The sequence below is a fragment of the Scyliorhinus torazame genome, chromosome 9 (assembly GCF_047496885.1).
Source record: "Scyliorhinus torazame isolate Kashiwa2021f chromosome 9, sScyTor2.1, whole genome shotgun sequence".
Classification (NCBI taxonomy): Eukaryota; Metazoa; Chordata; class Chondrichthyes; order Carcharhiniformes; family Scyliorhinidae; genus Scyliorhinus; species Scyliorhinus torazame.
Genome location: NC_092715.1, coordinates 22,273,258 through 22,294,478, shown reverse-complemented (window position 1 = coordinate 22,294,478; position 21,221 = coordinate 22,273,258). Strand labels below are relative to the sequence as shown.

General features: G+C 48.8%; 1 protein-coding gene across 3 annotated transcripts in view; it reads right to left on the bottom strand.

Annotated features, from left to right (window-relative positions):
• The window catches only part of rnf4 (ring finger protein 4), a 77,868-nt gene that overhangs the window by 55,837 nt on the left and 810 nt on the right, over positions 1–21,221 (bottom strand). The window contains exon 1 of one of the 3 annotated variants that reach the window (XM_072515686.1): positions 3,482–3,682. The exons of the other annotated variants lie outside the window; for them this stretch is intronic. The gene's annotated coding sequence lies outside the window, so the exon portion shown is untranslated. Of the gene's footprint in view, positions 1–3,481; positions 3,683–21,221 lie in introns of those variants that run through there. 3 annotated transcript variants of the gene reach the window in all.

Here is a 21,221-nt window from a genome sequence, read left to right as displayed (position 1 = left end):
AACACAAGAACAGGAATTAGCCACAGTCTCTCGAACATGTTGCACAATTTAAATTAGTTCATGCTGATCTGCTTCAAAACTGCATTTACTTGCCCTTGATCCTTATCCCAGAGTTTCTCAGCAGCTTGTAAATTCAAATAAGCACAATTTCCCAACATGTGTTTCACAAATGTGTTCGAAGTTACTGTACTGTAGAAGACAGCTCACTTCCATTGCACAAAATAGCCAGGAAATACAAGTCTGCATTTGCATAGATTGATAGCGAGATTCCCTTGCTAATGCGCAATCGTGTACTACCAGAATATTTCCGGGGATTGCGAAAAGCCTGGAAAATAATGAGAACTGGCTTAGTTCATCCACCTTTTTAAAAAAGATGGTGCATTTACACAATTATTTTTCACACACTCCAAAGCAGTTGATAACTAAAAATACTTCTGAGCACAGTAAGGTCCCACAAGAGATAAAGGACGAGGTGCTTATTGAGGTACAAATAGAGTCCTAGAGTCTACATAGTATGGAAGGAGACAATCTGGCCCACAGTCCATGCCAGCTCTCAGAGCAACCCAGTCAGCCCCATTCCCCCGCTCCATAGTTCTACAAGTACCCATCCAATTCACTTTTGAAGTCATTAATAGTCTCCATTTCCATCACCTTTCTGGGCATTGAGTTCCAAGTCATTACAACCCACTGCATCACAAACCTTCTTCCTCACATTCCACTCAGCATTTCTTAACCCAAACCCGTGTCCTCAGACCTCATACTATCAACTAATACAACCAGTTTTTATTTGTCTACCTTAACTAAACCAGTTACAATCATCTTGTACACCTCTGCAAGATCTGCCCTCAAACCCCTTTGCTCCAAGAACAACCTCAGCTCCTCCAACCAAACAACCACATTCTCCCATGATGGGAACCATCCTGGTAAATTCTCCTCTACACCCTCTCAAGAGCCCTCACATCTTTCCTAAAGTATGGTGACCAGAGGTGGATGCAACGCTCGGGCTATGACCCAACCAGAGCTTCATAAAGGTTCGGAACAAATTCCCTGCTTGTGTACTCAATGCCTCTCTTCATAGAACTCACTTGGTTTTGTGGGAAAATCATCAGAACTCACCTGCCCATCCAAGAATAACGCCATGGGGTTCATTTGCGTCCGCTATGAGCAGACAATTGAGACCTCTGAAAGTCTACTGGCACACAAGTCCTGGTGGTGGGGAGGCTCTTGTAACCTTCACAGACAGTGGAAAAGAAGCTTGCTTCACATAGAACATTACAGCGCAGTACAGGCCCTTCGGCCCTCGATGTTGCGCCGACCTGTGAAAGCACTCGAAAGCCCATCTACACTATTCCCTTATCGTCCATATGTCTATCCAATGACCATTTGAATGTCCTGAGTGTTGGCGAGTCCACTACTGTTGCAGGCAGGGCATTCCACGCCCTTACTACTCTCGGAGTAAATAACCTACCTCTGACATCTGTCTTATATCTATCTCCCCTCAATTTAAAGGTATGTCCCCCCGTGCTAGACATCACCATCCGAGGAAAAAGGCTCTCACTGTCCACCCTATCCAATCCTCTGATCATCTTGTATGCCTCAATTAAGTCACCTCTTAACCTTCTTCTCTCTGACGAAAACAGCCTCAAGTCCCTCAGCCTTTCCTCATAAGATCTTCCCTTCATATCAGGCAACATTCTGGTAAATCTCCTCTGCACCCTTTCCAATGCTTCCACATCCTTCCTATAATGCGGCGACCAGAATTGCACGCAATACTCCAAATGCGGCCGCACCAGAGTTTTGTACAGCTGCAACATGACCTCATGGCTCTGAAACTCAATCCCTCTACCAATAAAAGCTAACACACCATACGCCTTCTTAACAACCCTCTCAACCTGGGTGGCAACTTTCAGGGATCTATGTACATGGACACCGAGATCTCTCTGCTCATCCACACTGCCAAGAATCTTACCATTAGCCCAGTACTCTGTCTTCCTGTTATTCCTTCCAAAATGAATCACCTCACACTTTTCTGCATTAAACTCCATTTGCCACCTCTCAGCCCAGCGCTGCAGCTTATCTATGTCCCTCTGTAACTTGTAACATCCTCCCACACTGTCCACAACTCCACCGACTTTAGTGTCATCTGCAAATTTGCAAGCATCCTTCTACGCCCTCCTCCAGGTCATTTATAAAAATGACAAACAGCAGTGGCCCCAAAACAGATCCTTGTGGTACACCACTAGTAACTGGACTCCAGTCTGAACATTTCCCATCAACCACCGCCCTTTGTCTTCTTCCAGCTAGCCAATTTCTGATCCAAACTGCTAAATCACCCTGAATCCCATGCCTCCGTATTTTCTGCAGTAGCCTACCATGCGGAACCTTATCGAACGCTTTACTGAAATCCATATACACCACATCAACTGCTTTACCCTCATCCGCCTGTTTGGTCACCTTCTCAAAGAACTCAATAAGGTTTGTGAGGCACGACCTACCCTTCACAAAACCGTGTTGACTATCTCTAATAAAATTATTCCTTTCCAGATGATTATACATCCTATCTCTTATAAACCTTTCCAAGATTTTTCCCACAACAGAAGTAAGGCCCACTGGTCTATAGTTACCAGGATTATCTCTACTCCCCTTCTTGAACAAGGGGACAACATTTGCTATCCTCCAGTCTTCTGGCACTATTCCTGTAGACAAGGATGACTTAAAGGTCAAGGCCAAAGGCTCAGCAATCTCCTCCCTAGCTTCCCAGAGAATCCTAGGATAAATCCCATCCGGCCCAGGTGACGTATCTATTTTCACACTTTCCAGAATTGCTAACACCTCCTCCTTATGAACCTCAAGCCCTTCTAGTCTAGTAGCCTGAATCTCAGTATTCTCCTCGACAACATTGTATTTTTCCTGTGTGAATACTGACGAAAAATATTCATTTAGCACCTCTCCTATCTCCTCGGACTCCACGCACAACTTCCCACTACTGTCCTTGACTGGCCCTACTCTTACCCTAGTCATTCTTTTATTTCTGACATATCTATAGAAAGCTTTAGGGTTATCCTTGATCCTACCTCCCAAAGACTGTCACAGGACGAAGCCTGCGAGAGCAAGCAGATCTACCGAGAAAGTGAGAGAAATTGTGGCAGAATGGGTTGGGGGTGCGGGGTCCTGATCATGATGGTGGTCAGATCGACATTTGGCTCATGGATTCAGCTCCCTCGGCTACTGTAAGTTTCCTGAAGCCTCTGGTTAAATATTAATGATTGTTAAAATGAAGGCACACAGCCTAATTATATATTTCAATGACTAACCAGTATCCTGCCGGCAGATTGGTGACCCACTTCTGCTAAAACCAGAATGGGCAGGTTTGAGATGGTTTCAGTTCTTGCTCCAGATTTTTTATTTTGACATCTGACAGGAACCCAACTCACTTGCTTTTTTGTGGAATTAAGCATCAGCCCAAACTATTGATACTCACACATCAATAACAGCTGCAGAGAGTGTTAAACTCCACTCCTCCTTCACACACAGTCGCTGAGCAAGACAGGAAGGACCAGGTAAAACCCCACTTCCAAAGGGCTGGCATGTGAGCTGAATTTAACAGAGGCTTGGACATGTCTATGGCCATTTGTGGGCTCAGAACATGAAGGGGGAAGAGTGAGCTTTCAAAGCACAATAGAGGCTTTCACTGATAATCTAGATTATTGAACAGGAATACCTTCGTTTCTCTACTTAAAATAGTCGACCATGGCTTCAACTTCACCCATTTTCAACATTACGTCACAATGTATCTCAGGGGTTACCTTTGTTCCCCAGTCATCCCGATAACCGGTTTAGCTCAGTTGACTGGGCAGCTAGTTTGTGATGCATAGCGAGGCCAGCAGCGCAGGTTCAATTCCTGTACCAGCTGAGGTTGAAGGCCTGCCTTCTCAACCTTGCCCCTCCTCACCAGAGATGTTAAATCACCACCAGTCAGCTCTCCCCCTCAAAGGGGAAAACAGCCTATGGTCATCTGGGGCTATGTCAACTACTTTACACTTTACCTCTCAATACCAAAGCTCCTCTCGCAAAATACATTTAACATGGTACACCAGGGAGAAAGATCAACAGCATTCAATGTGGCACAGGGATCAGCTGCACGCCAAATCTCCTTTATGGATCACCGAATTGTGCCTCTCTTTGATCACAGTCTTCCTTGCTGTCAGGTTCAAAGCCATGGCCAATATTTACATCACTAAAATACATCACATCAACAACTTGCAGTTCCCTGGCCCTTACCGCCGCCTCTTTGCCATGTTGTCCAATCCCTCTACCAGGTCTGAGGGCTCTCCGTTTCTTCCCCAAACAGAGGCCTCAACAATCCCCATCCATCAACACTCTGCTCTGTCTGGCTGAACTTGTCCTCTCACTCAACAATTTCTCACTTGTCTCACTTCCTCCAAACCAAACGCGTGGCTGAAGGTATGCGCATGGGTCCCAGTTTTGCCTGTCTCTTTATGGGGTATATGGAACATTCCCTGATCCAGTCCTACTCTGGCCCCATCCCACAACTCGGTACATCGAACACTGTTTCGCTGTCGCTTCCATGTTCCCATCTGGATCTGAAATGTTTTCACAGAATCATAGAATTTACAGTGCAGAAGGAGGCCATTCGGCCCATCGAGTCAGCACCGGCTCTTTGAAAGAGCACCCTACCCAATCCCACCTCCACCCTATCCCCATAACCCAGTAACCCCACCCAACACCAAGGGCAATTTTGGACACTAAGGGCAATTTAGCATGGCCAATCCACCTAACCTGCACATCTTTGGACTGTGGGAGGAAACCGGAGCACCCGGAGGAAACCCACGCACACACTGGGAGAACGTGCAGACTCGGCACAGACAGTGAACCAAGCTGGGAATCGAACCTGGGACCCTGGAGCTGTGAAGCAATTGTGCTAACCACCATGCTGCCCCTATTTTATTAATTTTGCTTCCAATTTCCACCCCTCTGTCATCTTCACATGGTCCATCTCTGACACTTCCCTTCCTTGATCTATCTGTTTCTGGTGAGACAAACCCAACTCCCACAGCTACCTCGACTGCAGCTCTTCACACCCCACATCTCCATCCCATTCCCCCAATTCCTTCGCCTCAAGTCGTTTCTGTTCTGATGATGCCACTTTCCCATAGAATCCCTACAGTGCAGGAGGAGGTTGTACGGCCCATCGAGCCTGCACCTCGGAAAGAACACCCTACCTAGGTCCACTCCCTCGTAACCCCACCCAATCTTTTGGACACCAAGGGGCAATTTAGCATGGCCAATCGACCCAATCTTCACATCTTTGGACTGTGGGAGGAAACCGGAGCACCCTGAGGGAACCCAGGCAGAAACAGGGAGAATGTGCAGACTCCAGACACATTCACCCAAGGTTGGAATCAAACTCAGGTAACAGGCACTGTGAGGCAGCAGTGCTAACCACTGTGCCACCAAAAAGTGCAGGGTCGGATTAGGACAAGTCAGCATGGATTTAGTAAGGGGAGGTCGTGCCTGACAAACCTGTTACGAGTTCTTTGAAGAGATAACAAATAGGTTAGACCAAGGAGAGCCAATGGATGTTATCTATCTTGACTTCCAAAAGGCATTTGATAAGGTGCCTCACGGGAGACTGCTGAGTAAAATAAGGGCCCATGGTATTCGAGGCAAGGTACTAACATGGATTGACGATTGGCTGTCAGGCAGAAGGCAGAGAGTTGGGATAAAAGGTTCTTTTTCGGAATGGCAACCGGTGACGAGTGGTGTTCCGCAGGGTTCAGTGTTGGGGCCACAGCTGTTCTCCTTATATATTAACGAACTAGATGACGGGACTGGGGGCATTATGGCTACGTTTGCCGAGGGGACAAAGATAGGTGGAGGGGACAAAGATAGGTGGAGGGGACAAAGATAGGTGGAGGGGACAAAGATAGGTGGAGGGGACAAAGATAGGTGGAGGGGACAAAGATAGGTGGAGGGGACAAAGATAGGTGGAGGGGACAAAGATAGGTGGAGGGGACAAAGATAGGTGGAGGGGACAAAGATAGGTGGAGGGGACAAAGATAGGTGGAGGGGACAAAGATAGGTGGAGGGGACAAAGATAGGTGGAGGGGACAAAGATAGGTGGAGGGGACAAAGATAGGTGGAGGGGACAAAGATAGGTGGAGGGGACAAAGATAGGTGGAGGGGACAAAGATAGGTGGAGGGGACAAAGATAGGTGGAGGGGACAAAGATAGGTGGAGGGGACAAAGATAGGTGGAGGGGACAAAGATAGGTGGAGGGGACAAAGATAGGTGGAGGGGACAAAGATAGGTGGAGGGGACAAAGATAGGTGGAGGGGACAAAGATAGGTGGAGGGGACAAAGATAGGTGGAGGGGACAAAGATAGGTGGAGGGGACAAAGATAGGTGGAGGGGACAAAGATAGGTGGAGGGGACAAAGATAGGTGGAGGGGACAAAGATAGGTGGAGGGGACAAAGATAGGTGGAGGGGACAAAGATAGGTGGAGGGGACAAAGATAGGTGGAGGGGACAAAGATAGGTGGAGGGGACAAAGATAGGTGGAGGGGACAAAGATAGGTGGAGGGGACAAAGATAGGTGGAGGGGACAAAGATAGGTGGAGGGGACAAAGATAGGTGGAGGGGACAAAGATAGGTGGAGGGGACAAAGATAGGTGGAGGGGACAAAGATAGGTGGAGGGGACAAAGATAGGTGGAGGGGACAAAGATAGGTGGAGGGGACAAAGATAGGTGGAGGGGACAAAGATAGGTGGAGGGGACAAAGATAGGTGGAGGGGACAAAGATAGGTGGAGGGGACAAAGATAGGTGGAGGGGACAAAGATAGGTGGAGGGGACAAAGATAGGTGGAGGGGACAAAGATAGGTGGAGGGGACAAAGATAGGTGGAGGGGACAAAGATAGGTGGAGGGGACAAAGATAGGTGGAGGGGACAAAGATAGGTGGAGGGGACAAAGATAGGTGGAGGGGACAAAGATAGGTGGAGGGGACAAAGATAGGTGGAGGGGACAAAGATAGGTGGAGGGGACAAAGATAGGTGGAGGGGACAAAGATAGGTGGAGGGGACAAAGATAGGTGGAGGGGACAAAGATAGGTGGAGGGGACAAAGATAGGTGGAGGGGACAAAGATAGGTGGAGGGGACAAAGATAGGTGGAGGGGACAAAGATAGGTGGAGGGGACAAAGATAGGTGGAGGGGACAAAGATAGGTGGAGGGGACAAAGATAGGTGGAGGGGACAAAGATAGGTGGAGGGGACAAAGATAGGTGGAGGGGACAAAGATAGGTGGAGGGGACAAAGATAGGTGGAGGGGACAAAGATAGGTGGAGATAGGTGGAGGGGACAAAGATAGGTGGAGGGGACAAAGATAGGTGGAGGGGACAAAGATAGGTGGAGGGGACAAAGATAGGTGGAGGGGACAAAGATAGGTGGAGGGGACAAAGATAGGTGGAGGGGACAAAGATAGGTGGAGGGGACAAAGATAGGTGGAGGGGACAAAGATAGGTGGAGGGGACAAAGATAGGTGGAGGGGACAAAGATAGGTGGAGGGGACAAAGATAGGTGGAGGGGACAAAGATAGGTGGAGGGGACAAAGATAGGTGGAGGGGACAAAGATAGGTGGAGGGGACAAAGATAGGTGGAGGGGACAAAGATAGGTGGAGGGGACAAAGATAGGTGGAGGGGACAAAGATAGGTGGAGGGGACAAAGATAGGTGGAGGGGACAAAGATAGGTGGAGGGGACAAAGATAGGTGGAGGGGACAAAGATAGGTGGAGGGGACAAAGATAGGTGGAGGGGACAAAGATAGGTGGAGGGGACAAAGATAGGTGGAGGGGACAAAGATAGGTGGAGGGGACAAAGATAGGTGGAGGGGACAAAGATAGGTGGAGGGGACAAAGATAGGTGGAGGGGACAAAGATAGGTGGAGGGGACAAAGATAGGTGGAGGGGACAAAGATAGGTGGAGGGGACAAAGATAGGTGGAGGGGACAAAGATAGGTGGAGGGGACAAAGATAGGTGGAGGGGACAAAGATAGGTGGAGGGGACAAAGATAGGTGGAGGGGACAAAGATAGGTGGAGGGGACAAAGATAGGTGGAGGGGACAAAGATAGGTGGAGGGGACAAAGATAGGTGGAGGGGACAAAGATAGGTGGAGGGGACAAAGATAGGTGGAGGGGACAAAGATAGGTGGAGGGGACAAAGATAGGTGGAGGGGACAAAGATAGGTGGAGGGGACAAAGATAGGTGGAGGGGACAAAGATAGGTGGAGGGGACAAAGATAGGTGGAGGGGACAAAGATAGGTGGAGGGGACAAAGATAGGTGGAGGGGACAAAGATAGGTGGAGGGGACAAAGATAGGTGGAGGGGACAAAGATAGGTGGAGGGGACAAAGATAGGTGGAGGGGACAAAGATAGGTGGAGGGGACAAAGATAGGTGGAGGGGACAAAGATAGGTGGAGGGGACAAAGATAGGTGGAGGGGACAAAGATAGGTGGAGGGGACAAAGATAGGTGGAGGGGACAAAGATAGGTGGAGGGGACAAAGATAGGTGGAGGGGACAAAGATAGGTGGAGGGGACAAAGATAGGTGGAGGGGACAAAGATAGGTGGAGGGGACAAAGATAGGTGGAGGGGACAAAGATAGGTGGAGGGGACAAAGATAGGTGGAGGGGACAAAGATAGGTGGAGGGGACAAAGATAGGTGGAGGGGACAAAGATAGGTGGAGGGGACAAAGATAGGTGGAGGGGACAAAGATAGGTGGAGGGGACAAAGATAGGTGGAGGGGACAAAGATAGGTGGAGGGGACAAAGATAGGTGGAGGGGACAAAGATAGGTGGAGGGGACAAAGATAGGTGGAGGGGACAAAGATAGGTGGAGGGGACAAAGATAGGTGGAGGGGACAAAGATAGGTGGAGGGGACAAAGATAGGTGGAGGGGACAAAGATAGGTGGAGGGGACAAAGATAGGTGGAGGGGACAAAGATAGGTGGAGGGGACAAAGATAGGTGGAGGGGACAAAGATAGGTGGAGGGGACAAAGATAGGTGGAGGGGACAAAGATAGGTGGAGGGGACAAAGATAGGTGGAGGGGACAAAGATAGGTGGAGGGGACAAAGATAGGTGGAGGGGACAAAGATAGGTGGAGGGGACAAAGATAGGTGGAGGGGACAAAGATAGGTGGAGGGGACAAAGATAGGTGGAGGGGACAAAGATAGGTGGAGGGGACAAAGATAGGTGGAGGGGACAAAGATAGGTGGAGGGGACAAAGATAGGTGGAGGGGACAAAGATAGGTGGAGGGGACAAAGATAGGTGGAGGGGACAAAGATAGGTGGAGGGGACAAAGATAGGTGGAGGGGACAAAGATAGGTGGAGGGGACAAAGATAGGTGGAGGGGACAAAGATAGGTGGAGGGGACAAAGATAGGTGGAGGGGACAAAGATAGGTGGAGGGGACAAAGATAGGTGGAGGGGACAAAGATAGGTGGAGGGGACAAAGATAGGTGGAGGGGACAAAGATAGGTGGAGGGGACAAAGATAGGTGGAGGGGACAAAGATAGGTGGAGGGGACAAAGATAGGTGGAGGGGACAAAGATAGGTGGAGGGGACAAAGATAGGTGGAGGGGACAAAGATAGGTGGAGGGGACAAAGATAGGTGGAGGGGACAAAGATAGGTGGAGGGGACAAAGATAGGTGGAGGGGACAAAGATAGGTGGAGGGGACAAAGATAGGTGGAGGGGACAAAGATAGGTGGAGGGGACAAAGATAGGTGGAGGGGACAAAGATAGGTGGAGGGGACAAAGATAGGTGGAGGGGACAAAGATAGGTGGAGGGGACAAAGATAGGTGGAGGGGACAAAGATAGGTGGAGGGGACAAAGATAGGTGGAGGGGACAAAGATAGGTGGAGGGGACAAAGATAGGTGGAGGGGACAAAGATAGGTGGAGGGGACAAAGATAGGTGGAGGGGACAAAGATAGGTGGAGGGGACAAAGATAGGTGGAGGGGACAAAGATAGGTGGAGGGGACAAAGATAGGTGGAGGGGACAAAGATAGGTGGAGGGGACAAAGATAGGTGGAGGGGACAAAGATAGGTGGAGGGGACAAAGATAGGTGGAGGGGACAAAGATAGGTGGAGGGGACAAAGATAGGTGGAGGGGACAAAGATAGGTGGAGGGGACAAAGATAGGTGGAGGGGACAAAGATAGGTGGAGGGGACAAAGATAGGTGGAGGGGACAAAGATAGGTGGAGGGGACAAAGATAGGTGGAGGGGACAAAGATAGGTGGAGGGGACAAAGATAGGTGGAGGGGACAAAGATAGGTGGAGGGGACAAAGATAGGTGGAGGGGACAAAGATAGGTGGAGGGGACAAAGATAGGTGGAGGGGACAAAGATAGGTGGAGGGGACAAAGATAGGTGGAGGGGACAAAGATCGGTGGAGGGGACAAAGATCGGTGGAGGGGACAAAGATCGGTGGAGGGGACAAAGATCGGTGGAGGGGACAAAGATCGGTGGAGGGGACAAAGATCGGTGGAGGGGACAAAGATCGGTGGAGGGGACAAAGATCGGTGGAGGGGACAAAGATCGGTGGAGGGGACAAAGATCGGTGGAGGGGACAAAGATCGGTGGAGGGGACAAAGATCGGTGGAGGGGACAAAGATCGGTGGAGGGGACAAAGATCGGTGGAGGGGACAAAGATCGGTGGAGGGGACAAAGATCGGTGGAGGGGACAAAGATCGGTGGAGGGGACAAAGATCGGTGGAGGGGACAAAGATCGGTGGAGGGGACAAAGATCGGTGGAGGGGACAAAGATCGGTGGAGGGGACAAAGATCGGTGGAGGGGACAAAGATCGGTGGAGGGGACAAAGATCGGTGGAGGGGACAAAGATCGGTGGAGGGGACAAAGATCGGTGGAGGGGACAAAGATCGGTGGAGGGGACAAAGATCGGTGGAGGGGACAAAGATCGGTGGAGGGGACAAAGATCGGTGGAGGGGACAAAGATCGGTGGAGGGGACAAAGATCGGTGGAGGGGACAAAGATCGGTGGAGGGGACAAAGATCGGTGGAGGGGACAAAGATCGGTGGAGGGGACAAAGATCGGTGGAGGGGACAAAGATCGGTGGAGGGGACAAAGATCGGTGGAGGGGACAAAGATCGGTGGAGGGGACAAAGATCGGTGGAGGGGACAAAGATCGGTGGAGGGGACAAAGATCGGTGGAGGGGACAAAGATCGGTGGAGGGGACAAAGATCGGTGGAGGGGACAAAGATCGGTGGAGGGGACAAAGATCGGTGGAGGGGACAAAGATCGGTGGAGGGGACAAAGATCGGTGGAGGGGACAAAGATCGGTGGAGGGGACAAAGATCGGTGGAGGGGACAAAGATCGGTGGAGGGGACAAAGATCGGTGGAGGGGACAAAGATCGGTGGAGGGGACAAAGATCGGTGGAGGGGACAAAGATCGGTGGAGGGGACAAAGATCGGTGGAGGGGACAAAGATCGGTGGAGGGGACAAAGATCGGTGGAGGGGACAAAGATCGGTGGAGGGGACAAAGATCGGTGGAGGGGACAAAGATCGGTGGAGGGGACAAAGATCGGTGGAGGGGACAAAGATCGGTGGAGGGGACAAAGATCGGTGGAGGGGACAAAGATCGGTGGAGGGGACAAAGATCGGTGGAGGGGACAAAGATCGGTGGAGGGGACAAAGATCGGTGGAGGGGACAAAGATCGGTGGAGGGGACAAAGATCGGTGGAGGGGACAAAGATCGGTGGAGGGGACAAAGATCGGTGGAGGGGACAAAGATCGGTGGAGGGGACAAAGATCGGTGGAGGGGACAAAGATCGGTGGAGGGGACAAAGATCGGTGGAGGGGACAAAGATCGGTGGAGGGGACAAAGATCGGTGGAGGGGACAAAGATCGGTGGAGGGGACAAAGATCGGTGGAGGGGACAAAGATCGGTGGAGGGGACAAAGATCGGTGGAGGGGACAAAGATCGGTGGAGGGGACAAAGATCGGTGGAGGGGACAAAGATCGGTGGAGGGGACAAAGATCGGTGGAGGGGACAAAGATCGGTGGAGGGGACAAAGATCGGTGGAGGGGACAAAGATCGGTGGAGGGGACAAAGATCGGTGGAGGGGACAAAGATCGGTGGAGGGGACAAAGATCGGTGGAGGGGACAAAGATCGGTGGAGGGGACAAAGATCGGTGGAGGGGACAAAGATCGGTGGAGGGGACAAAGATCGGTGGAGGGGACAAAGATCGGTGGAGGGGACAAAGATCGGTGGAGGGGACAAAGATCGGTGGAGGGGACAAAGATCGGTGGAGGGGACAAAGATCGGTGGAGGGGACAAAGATCGGTGGAGGGGACAAAGATCGGTGGAGGGGACAAAGATCGGTGGAGGGGACAAAGATCGGTGGAGGGGACAAAGATCGGTGGAGGGGACAAAGATCGGTGGAGGGGACAAAGATCGGTGGAGGGGACAAAGATCGGTGGAGGGGACAAAGATCGGTGGAGGGGACAAAGATCGGTGGAGGGGACAAAGATCGGTGGAGGGGACAAAGATCGGTGGAGGGGACAAAGATCGGTGGAGGGGACAAAGATCGGTGGAGGGGACAAAGATCGGTGGAGGGGACAAAGATCGGTGGAGGGGACAAAGATCGGTGGAGGGGACAAAGATCGGTGGAGGGGACAAAGATCGGTGGAGGGGACAAAGATCGGTGGAGGGGACAAAGATCGGTGGAGGGGACAAAGATCGGTGGAGGGGACAAAGATCGGTGGAGGGGACAAAGATCGGTGGAGGGGACAAAGATCGGTGGAGGGGACAAAGATCGGTGGAGGGGACAAAGATCGGTGGAGGGGACAAAGATCGGTGGAGGGGACAAAGATCGGTGGAGGGGACAAAGATCGGTGGAGGGGACAAAGATAGGTGGAGGGGACAAAGATAGGTGGAGGGGACAAAGATAGGTGGAGGGGACAAAGATAGGTGGAGGGGACAAAGATAGGTGGAGGGGACAAAGATAGGTGGAGGGGACAAAGATAGGTGGAGGGGACAAAGATAGGCGGAGGGGCAGGTAGTATGGAGGAGGTGGGGAGGCTGCAGAAAGATTTAGACAGTTTAGGAGAGTGGTCCAAGAAATGGCTGATGAAATTCAACGTGGGCAAGTGCGAGGTCTTGCACTTTGGAAAAAGAATAGAGGCATGGACTATTTTCTAAACGGTGACAAAATTCATAATGCTGAAGTGCAAAGGGACTTGGGAGTCCTAGTCCAGGATTCTCTAAAGGTAAACTTGCAGGTTGAGTCCGTAATTAAGAAAGCAAATGCAATGTTGTCATTTATCTCAAGAGGCTTGGAATATAAAAGCAGGGATGTACTTCTGAAGCTTTATAAAGCATTAGTTAGGCCCCATTTAGAATACTGTGAGCAATTTTGGGCCCCACACCTCAGGAAGGACATACTGGCACTGGAGCGGGTCCAGCGGAGATTCACACGGATTATCCCAGGAATGGTAGGCCTAACATATGATGAACGTCTGAGGATCCTGGGATTATATTCATTGGAGTTTAGGAGGTTGAGGGGAGATCTAATAGAAACTTACAAGATAATGAATGGCTTAGATAGGGTGGATGTAGGGAAGTTGTTTCCATTAGCAGGGGAGACTAGGACCCGGGGGCACAGCCTTAGAATAAAAGGGAGTCACTTTAGAACAGAGATGAGGAGAAATTTCTTCAGCCAGAGAGTGGTGGGTCTGTGGAATTCATTGCCACAGAGGGCGGTGGAGGCCGGGACGTTGAGTGTCTTTAAGACAGAAGTTGATAAATTCTTGATTTCTCGAGGAATTAAGGGCTATGGAGAGAGAGCGGGTAAATGGAGCTGAAATCAGCCATGATTGAATGGTGGAGTGGACTCGATGGGCCGAATGGCCTTACTTCCGCTCCTATGTCTTATGGTCTTATGGTCTAAAATGGTACTGCTGACATTTCTTCATTAATCCTCAATTCCTCCCACCACTGTGGACAACAAGGCTCTCAACCATGTCCGACCCAACTCCCGCTCCTCTGCCCTCACTCCACCCCTCCCAGAACATGGGCAGCTCGGTAGCACAATTGCTTCACAGCTCCTGGGTCCCAGGTTCAATTCCCAGCTTGGGTCACTGTCTGTGTGGAGTCTACACGTTCTCCCCATGTCTGCGTGGGTTTCCTCAGAGTGCTCCGGTTTCTTCCCACAGTCCAAAGATGTGCAGGTTAGGTGGATTGGCCATGATAAATTGTCTAGTGTCTAAAAATGTGGGATGGGGTTGCTGGGTTAGGGTGGAGGTGTGGGCTTGGTAGGGTGCTCTTTCAAAGGGCAGTGCAGACACAATGGGCCGAATGGTTCTCTTCTGCACTGTAAATTCTATGATTCTATGAACCAGGAGAGGTCCCCCTTTCATCCCATGAGCCTCAGCATTAAAAGAATCATCCTCAGCCAGTTTCACCAACTCCAGCATGATGCCACCACCAAACACATCTTCTCCTCAATCCCCTGTCACCACTCTCTGGGTAAAAAGGTTTTTCCTCAAATCTCCCCTGAACCTCCCGCCCCTCACCTTGAACTTGTGTCCCCTCGTAACCGACCCTTCAACTAAGGTAAACAGCTGCTCCCTATTCACCCTGTCCATGCCCCTCAATCTTGTACACCTCGATCAGGTCGCCCCTCAGTGGTCTCTGCTCCAGTGAAAACAACCCAAGCCTATCCAACCTCTTTTCATTAACTTTGTTCCATCCTAGGCAACATCCTGGTGAAACGCCTCTGCACCCCCTCCGGTGAAATCACATCCTTCCTATAATGTGGCACCCAGAATTGCACACAGTACGCCCTCCAGCTGTGGCCTCACCAATGTTCTACATAACTCCAACATGACTTCTTTGCTTTGTAATCTATGCCACGATTGATAAAGGCAAGTGTACCATATGCCTTTTTCACCACCCTATTAACCTGTCCTACTGCCTTCAGAGATCTATTTACAACCACCCCACGGTCTTTGTTCCTCAGGACTTCAGTGTGGTGCCATTCATTGAATATTTCCTTGTCAAATTGCTACTTCCAAAGTGTAATATCTCACACCTTTTTAGAATTAAATTCCATCTGCCACTTTTCTGCCCATTTTATCATCCCGTCTATATCTTCCTGTAACACAAGACTCTCAGCCTCACTGTTAACCACCCGGCCAATCTTTGTGTCATCCGCAAACTTACTGATCCTACCCCACATAGCCATCCATGTCATTTATATAAATGATGAGGCTCCTTCATTAAATGTTTTAAAGATAGAGATAGATAGTTTTTTGAAAAATAAAGGGATTACGGGTTCTGGTGTTCGGGCCGGAAAGTGGAGCTGAGTCCACAAAAGATCAGCCATGATCTCACTGAATGGTGGAGCAGGCTCGAGGGGCCAGATGGCCCACTCCTGCTCCTAGTTCTTATGAATAATGGGGGACCCAGCACAGATCCCTGTGGTACGCCACTGGACACTTGCTTCCAGTCACTAAAGCAGCCGTCTGTCACCACCCTCAGTTTCCGACAACTCAGCCAGCTTTGAATCCACCTTATCAAGCTCCCCTGTATCCCATGTCCATTTGCCTTCTTTATAAGTCCCCCATGTGGGACCTTGTCAAATGCTTTGCTGAAATCCATGCAAACTACATCAACTGCATTACCCTCATCTACTCACGGGTTACAAGCTCAAAAAATTCAATCACATTTGTTAGGCCTCCCTCTGAAAGTCATGCTGACTATTCCTAATCAAACCTTGCCTCTCCCAGTGAAAATAGATTCTCTCGTTCAGAATTTTCTCCATTAGTTCCCCCACCACTGACGTGAGACTCACTGGTCTGTAGTTCCCAGGCTTATTCCTACAGCCCTTCTTAAATAGTAGGACCACATTAGCCGTTCTCCAGTCCTCTGGCACCTCTCCCGTGGCCAGAGTAAAATAAAAAATTTGGATCAGTGCCCCAGCAATCTCCTCCGCCAGCAACCTGGGATACACTTTGTTCGAACCTGGAGATTTGTCCACTTTTAAGCCAGCCAATACCTCCAATGCCTTGTCCCTCCCAATGCCAACTTGCTCAATAACCTCATAATCCCTCTCCCTGAGTTCCATATCTGCCTCCTCATTCTCTTGGGTGAAGGCAGATGTGAAATATTCATTTAACACCCGACCAGTGTCCTCTGGCTCCACCCAGATTCCCCCTTGGTCCCTAATAGGTCCTACTTTTTCCCTAGTTATCTTCTTCCCATTGATATACTTATGGAATATCTTGGTATTTTCCTACTTTTACCAGCTAGAGATTTCTCATATCTCCTCTTTGCTCTCGTAATTGCTTCCTTAAACGCCATCCTGCACATTCTGTACACCACTGATGCCTCCAAAAAAGAAAATGCTGGGAAATCTCAGCAAGTCTGGAAGCATCTGTAGGGGGTGAAAAGAGCTAACGTTGAGAGTCCAGATGACACTTTGTCAAAGCTGGTCTGATGCCTCAGTTGATTTGCTCCCCTTGTACTTATTAAAAACCTCTTCCTTCTCATTGCATCCTGAATATCTCTGGTCGTCCATGGTTCTCTGGGCTTGTTACACTATTACCCTAGAGGCCTGTACCCTCCCATTTTCTCTTTGAACCCCCCGCCCCCCATGCAGTGATCAGCACACATCCCAGCCTCACGCCGCCCCCTCAAATGCCAAAACCGATCGTGGACTGCCCACAGCCGGCATTCTTAAAAGCCGGTCGTGGCCATTGGGGTCTTCTTCCCACGATCGGGGACGCCACAACCGATCGTTCTACGACCCTCCTGCGAGTCGTGACCCTGAGTTTGTAAAGCCCTGGTTTACAGAATACACCTACTGTAGTTACACGATTGTTTCTTAATTCTAATATTTTGTCATTCACCGTTCTTGGACATCCTTTCTCTCCAGCACTATAATAAAAAGAACCAACCACATTAATGCCTGGTTTTCAATCAGGCTGAAAGACTGCTCAGAGCAGCATGATTCAGCACACGTTTAACTTGCAATGCAAACCCCTCAGTCAATAGACTGATGTGTAATCTCTGAGCAAACCCTCACCTCAAGTTTGCAATGTTAGTGCTCAGCAAAACAATCAACTTCTTTCTTCAAAAAGCTGACTAAAAAAAGCGAATTAATTTAAGCTGGATGACAGATTCCTGCAGCTACTAGTGTATTCCTTTTAATCGCTGACAATTTTCTCTCCTCTAAAGGATAAGATCAGAAACCCTATACGCAGGAGGCCATTTGGCCCATCGAGTCTGCAGCGACCCTTTGAAAGACCACCGTACACAGAGCCAATCCCCGCCACTCCACCTAACTGTTGGACACTAAGGGCAATTTAGCATGGCCAATCCACCTAACCGGCACATCTTTGGACTGTGAGAGGAAACCAGAGTACCAGGACGAAACCCATGCAGACACAGGGAGAAAGTGCAAACTCCACACAGACAGACAGTCACCCGAGGTCAGAATCGAACCTGGGTCCCTGGTGCGGAGAGGCTCATTTCCCAATAGGCCTTCATTGATCATATTCCCCAGTCTATGGCCAGTCTTTCAATTGCAAGGCAGTGGGCCGATGACTCAAGTATTACTAAAAGTGCTCAGCAATCAAATTGAGCCCTTGCTTGATTTCCTTCTCCCTACTCCAACACCAAATTTAACTGTGGCACCACAAACACTCACTGTCCGGGCTAATGTCATCTAACTTGGCATGGAATGAAATCTGGAACTTGTCAATCTGCCAGAAAATGTCAACCCTTTTTATGCTCCTTAGGTTATAGCACAGATGGAATATACATTCCAAAGATTAATCATATCTATATATGTGGCTACATTGATCAGCACAATATCAGCTTTTTATTGGATGAAATTAAACCGACAGGGAAGTTAAAAATAATACTTTTGTTTGTAAAAATAAAAGCCGATCCTCCCAGTGAAGTGGAGAAACAAAAATAAAACAAGTTAAATAAATAAGTGACTAAATAGGAAAGTAAAACTAAAAGGGGGCTAGGAGAACAAATACAGTTTAAAACATTTTCTTTTTATGTAATGGTGCATTGTATATTAAAATGTTTTTAAAAGGTTTTATTACAGATACAATGTCAGTACACGAGGGGAAAAACATGAGTTTTTAAAAGATTGAGAAGTCTTGGTGTAACTTGTAGGGTTTCCAGAGACTGAGTTAAGTAGCAGGAAGTAGCAATTATGTAATCCAACACTTGTATTATAAACAAAAACTAGTGGCTGTATGGGAAAATTAAGCAAAGCCAAAAGGACTCTGCAATTTGGGGTCCCAAAAAGGAACATTGAGGTTGAAAAGGGGCTGATCTCAACAGTAAGGCAATGAGATTGCAGAAAGGGGCAAAGAGTGAAATGGATGGCAATTGGAGACTACAAAGTATAGTAACAGGAGTAGAATAGAAAGTGCTATAGCAACAATGAAGGAAAAACTCTTCATAGAATCAGACCCCACGAATTGCATCCTCGTGTACTCAAATTGGATCTTGCCACAAATGAACCTATTCCAGCATTTCAGTCGAATTTCTCAAGAAAAACTGCAATTCGGTCCTATTTGTTTTAATTCGAACATGCAGTAATGCAGGCAAATTTTAACAACCCCCCCCGCCCCGGTGCTGAAATGTCCATGGCAAGCCATGAGGTTCAGGGGGCAATTAGGGATGGGAAACAAATGCTGATCCAGCCAGCGACATCCACAGCCCAGGAATGAATTTAAAAACAACAAATGCAAATTCTGCTTACCATTCAATAAGAATGTGGTTCATCTGTTGCGGCCGCATTTTTTTTTTTTTTTTAATTCGTGATGTGGGAGTCACCTGGCTGGACCAGGATTTATTTCCCCTCCCCGAGGGCATTTTGAGAGTCAACTACATGGATGCGGATCTGGAGTCAGATATAGGCCAAACCCCGGGTAAGGGCAACAGATTTCCTTCCTAAAGAACATGAGTGAACCAGTTGGTTTTTTACGACATGGTCATCTTTACACTTTTAATTCCAGATTTTTGTTACTAAATTCAAATTTCACCGTCAGCCATGGCAGGGTTCAAACCTGGGTCTCCAGAGCTTGACTTGGGATTATTAGTCCAACGACAATACTACTACGCCACTGCCACCCCTCAATTATGATCGTAGATCAGACTCCCAAGTGGTTGGACAGATTCTGTTAGGGACCAGAGAATGGAGTCAACGTTTCGAGTCTGGAAGAACCTTCATCAAAGCTTTGACAAAGAATCATCCAGACTCAAAACATTAGCTCCATTCTCCCTGCACAGACCTGCTGGGATTTTCCAGCATTTTAAGTTTTTGTTTCAGATTCCAGAACCTTGACATTCAACACACTTGGTCGGTGAATGAGTTACAAGATTCCACAGGTTTTAAAACAAAGAAAAACAAACTTTACAAGAAACAGAAAACAATTTACAATATCTTCCTTTGTACTCAAAACATTTAAGGCAAGTGTGAAGTACATGTGAATTAACAAATCAACTCTGGTCAAACACACCACGCAATAAATGGACGATGCAACCAAGACAGAGCCCTTGGATTTAACAACCTACCCCGATGTCAGCAAGACTTTCTTAGTCAACCAATCTCACAAACATTTGTCTCTCACGAGAGATTCAGTCTTCACCTTCAAAGATTTAAACTGGGAATTCTCTGCAAAAGTCACTAACAATCGCACACCTCGCAAGGTTTCAATCTTATCTCCCGAGTACACACTCAGGCACCAAATTATATGCACAACTTCAGATCTTCGGCTGCACGGAGCAGAACACTACTGCCCCAATGGGGTACCTTTGATCCAAAGCGAAGAGTCGCCAATCTCCAGTTGCCTTCTTCACTAATGTCTGTTCTCCACAGCCCTTTTCCTGTTTGTCTCTGAACTGGTACCTTTTCCTGTCCCCTCTCGGAGACTCTTCCATTGGGACCTCTCCCAGCCCCTCGTCAGGATAACTGCTCTTCCATGGAACTCTGCTCTCGGGCACCTGATTCAGGCTTCCATGCCGATTTCCTCACGCATGGGTGCACTGGGCCCAAGAACTTAAAAATGCTGATCTGCGAATGTGCAGCCAGCTCCTGATCTGCACATTCACAAAAGCTCCAAGGTCCTTTGGGAGTTGAAGCTCCTGATCTCCGCTCTCAGCATGCAGGTAAGTTTGGGTTTCAATTGCACATTCTGCCAACCCTACGGTAACCTTCGACTCCCTCGTTAGTCATGAATCTAACTACGTCTGCCTTAAAAATGTTGATTGGCCTGGCGACCTCCACCCCTCTCTGGGAAAGAGTTCCATGGACTCACAACCTAGAGAGAAAAAAAATATTCTCATCTCTATCTTCAATGGGAGACCCCTTATTTTAAATGGTTATCCTAGTTCTGGTCTCCCCCACAAAATCTATCCTGACAAGTCCCCTCAACATATTTCAATAAGATCACCTCCCATTACTCTAAATGCCAATGGATACAGGCCCAGCCTGTCCAACCTTTCCTCAGACGATACCTTCCAGGTATCATTCAAGTGAAGATGGCCGCTACAACTCTCTGGGAAAGAGATCCATGGACTCACAAACTAGAAAGAAATAAATTCTTCTCATCTCGATCTTCAATGGGAGACCCCTTATTTTAAACTGCTTAAGGGCAGCATGGTTGCACAGAGGTCAGCATTGCAGCCTCACAGTGCCAAGCACCCAGGTTCGACTCTGGCCTTGTTGACGGTCTGCATGGAGTTTGCACTTCCTCCCCATGTCTGTGTGGATTTGCTAATAATGTCTTTCCTGTCACAAGTAGGCTTGCATTAACACTGCAAAAGTTACTGTGAAAAGCCCCTAGTCGTCACATTCTGGCACCTGTTCGGGTACATTCAGAATGTCTAATTCACCTAACAGCATGTCTCTCAGGACTTGTGGGGGAAATCCAGAGCACCCAGAGGAAACCTACGCAGACACTGGGAGAACATGCAGACTCCGCACAGACAGTGACGCAAGCCGGGGATCAAACCTGGGACCCTGGCACTGTGAAGCAACAGCTCTAACAACTGTGCTACCGTGCCACCAGTTTTCCCCCCAACAATTCAAAGATGTGGTTAGGTGGGGTTAGAGCTTATGAGTGGGCCTAGGGTGTGTGCATACTCTTTCAG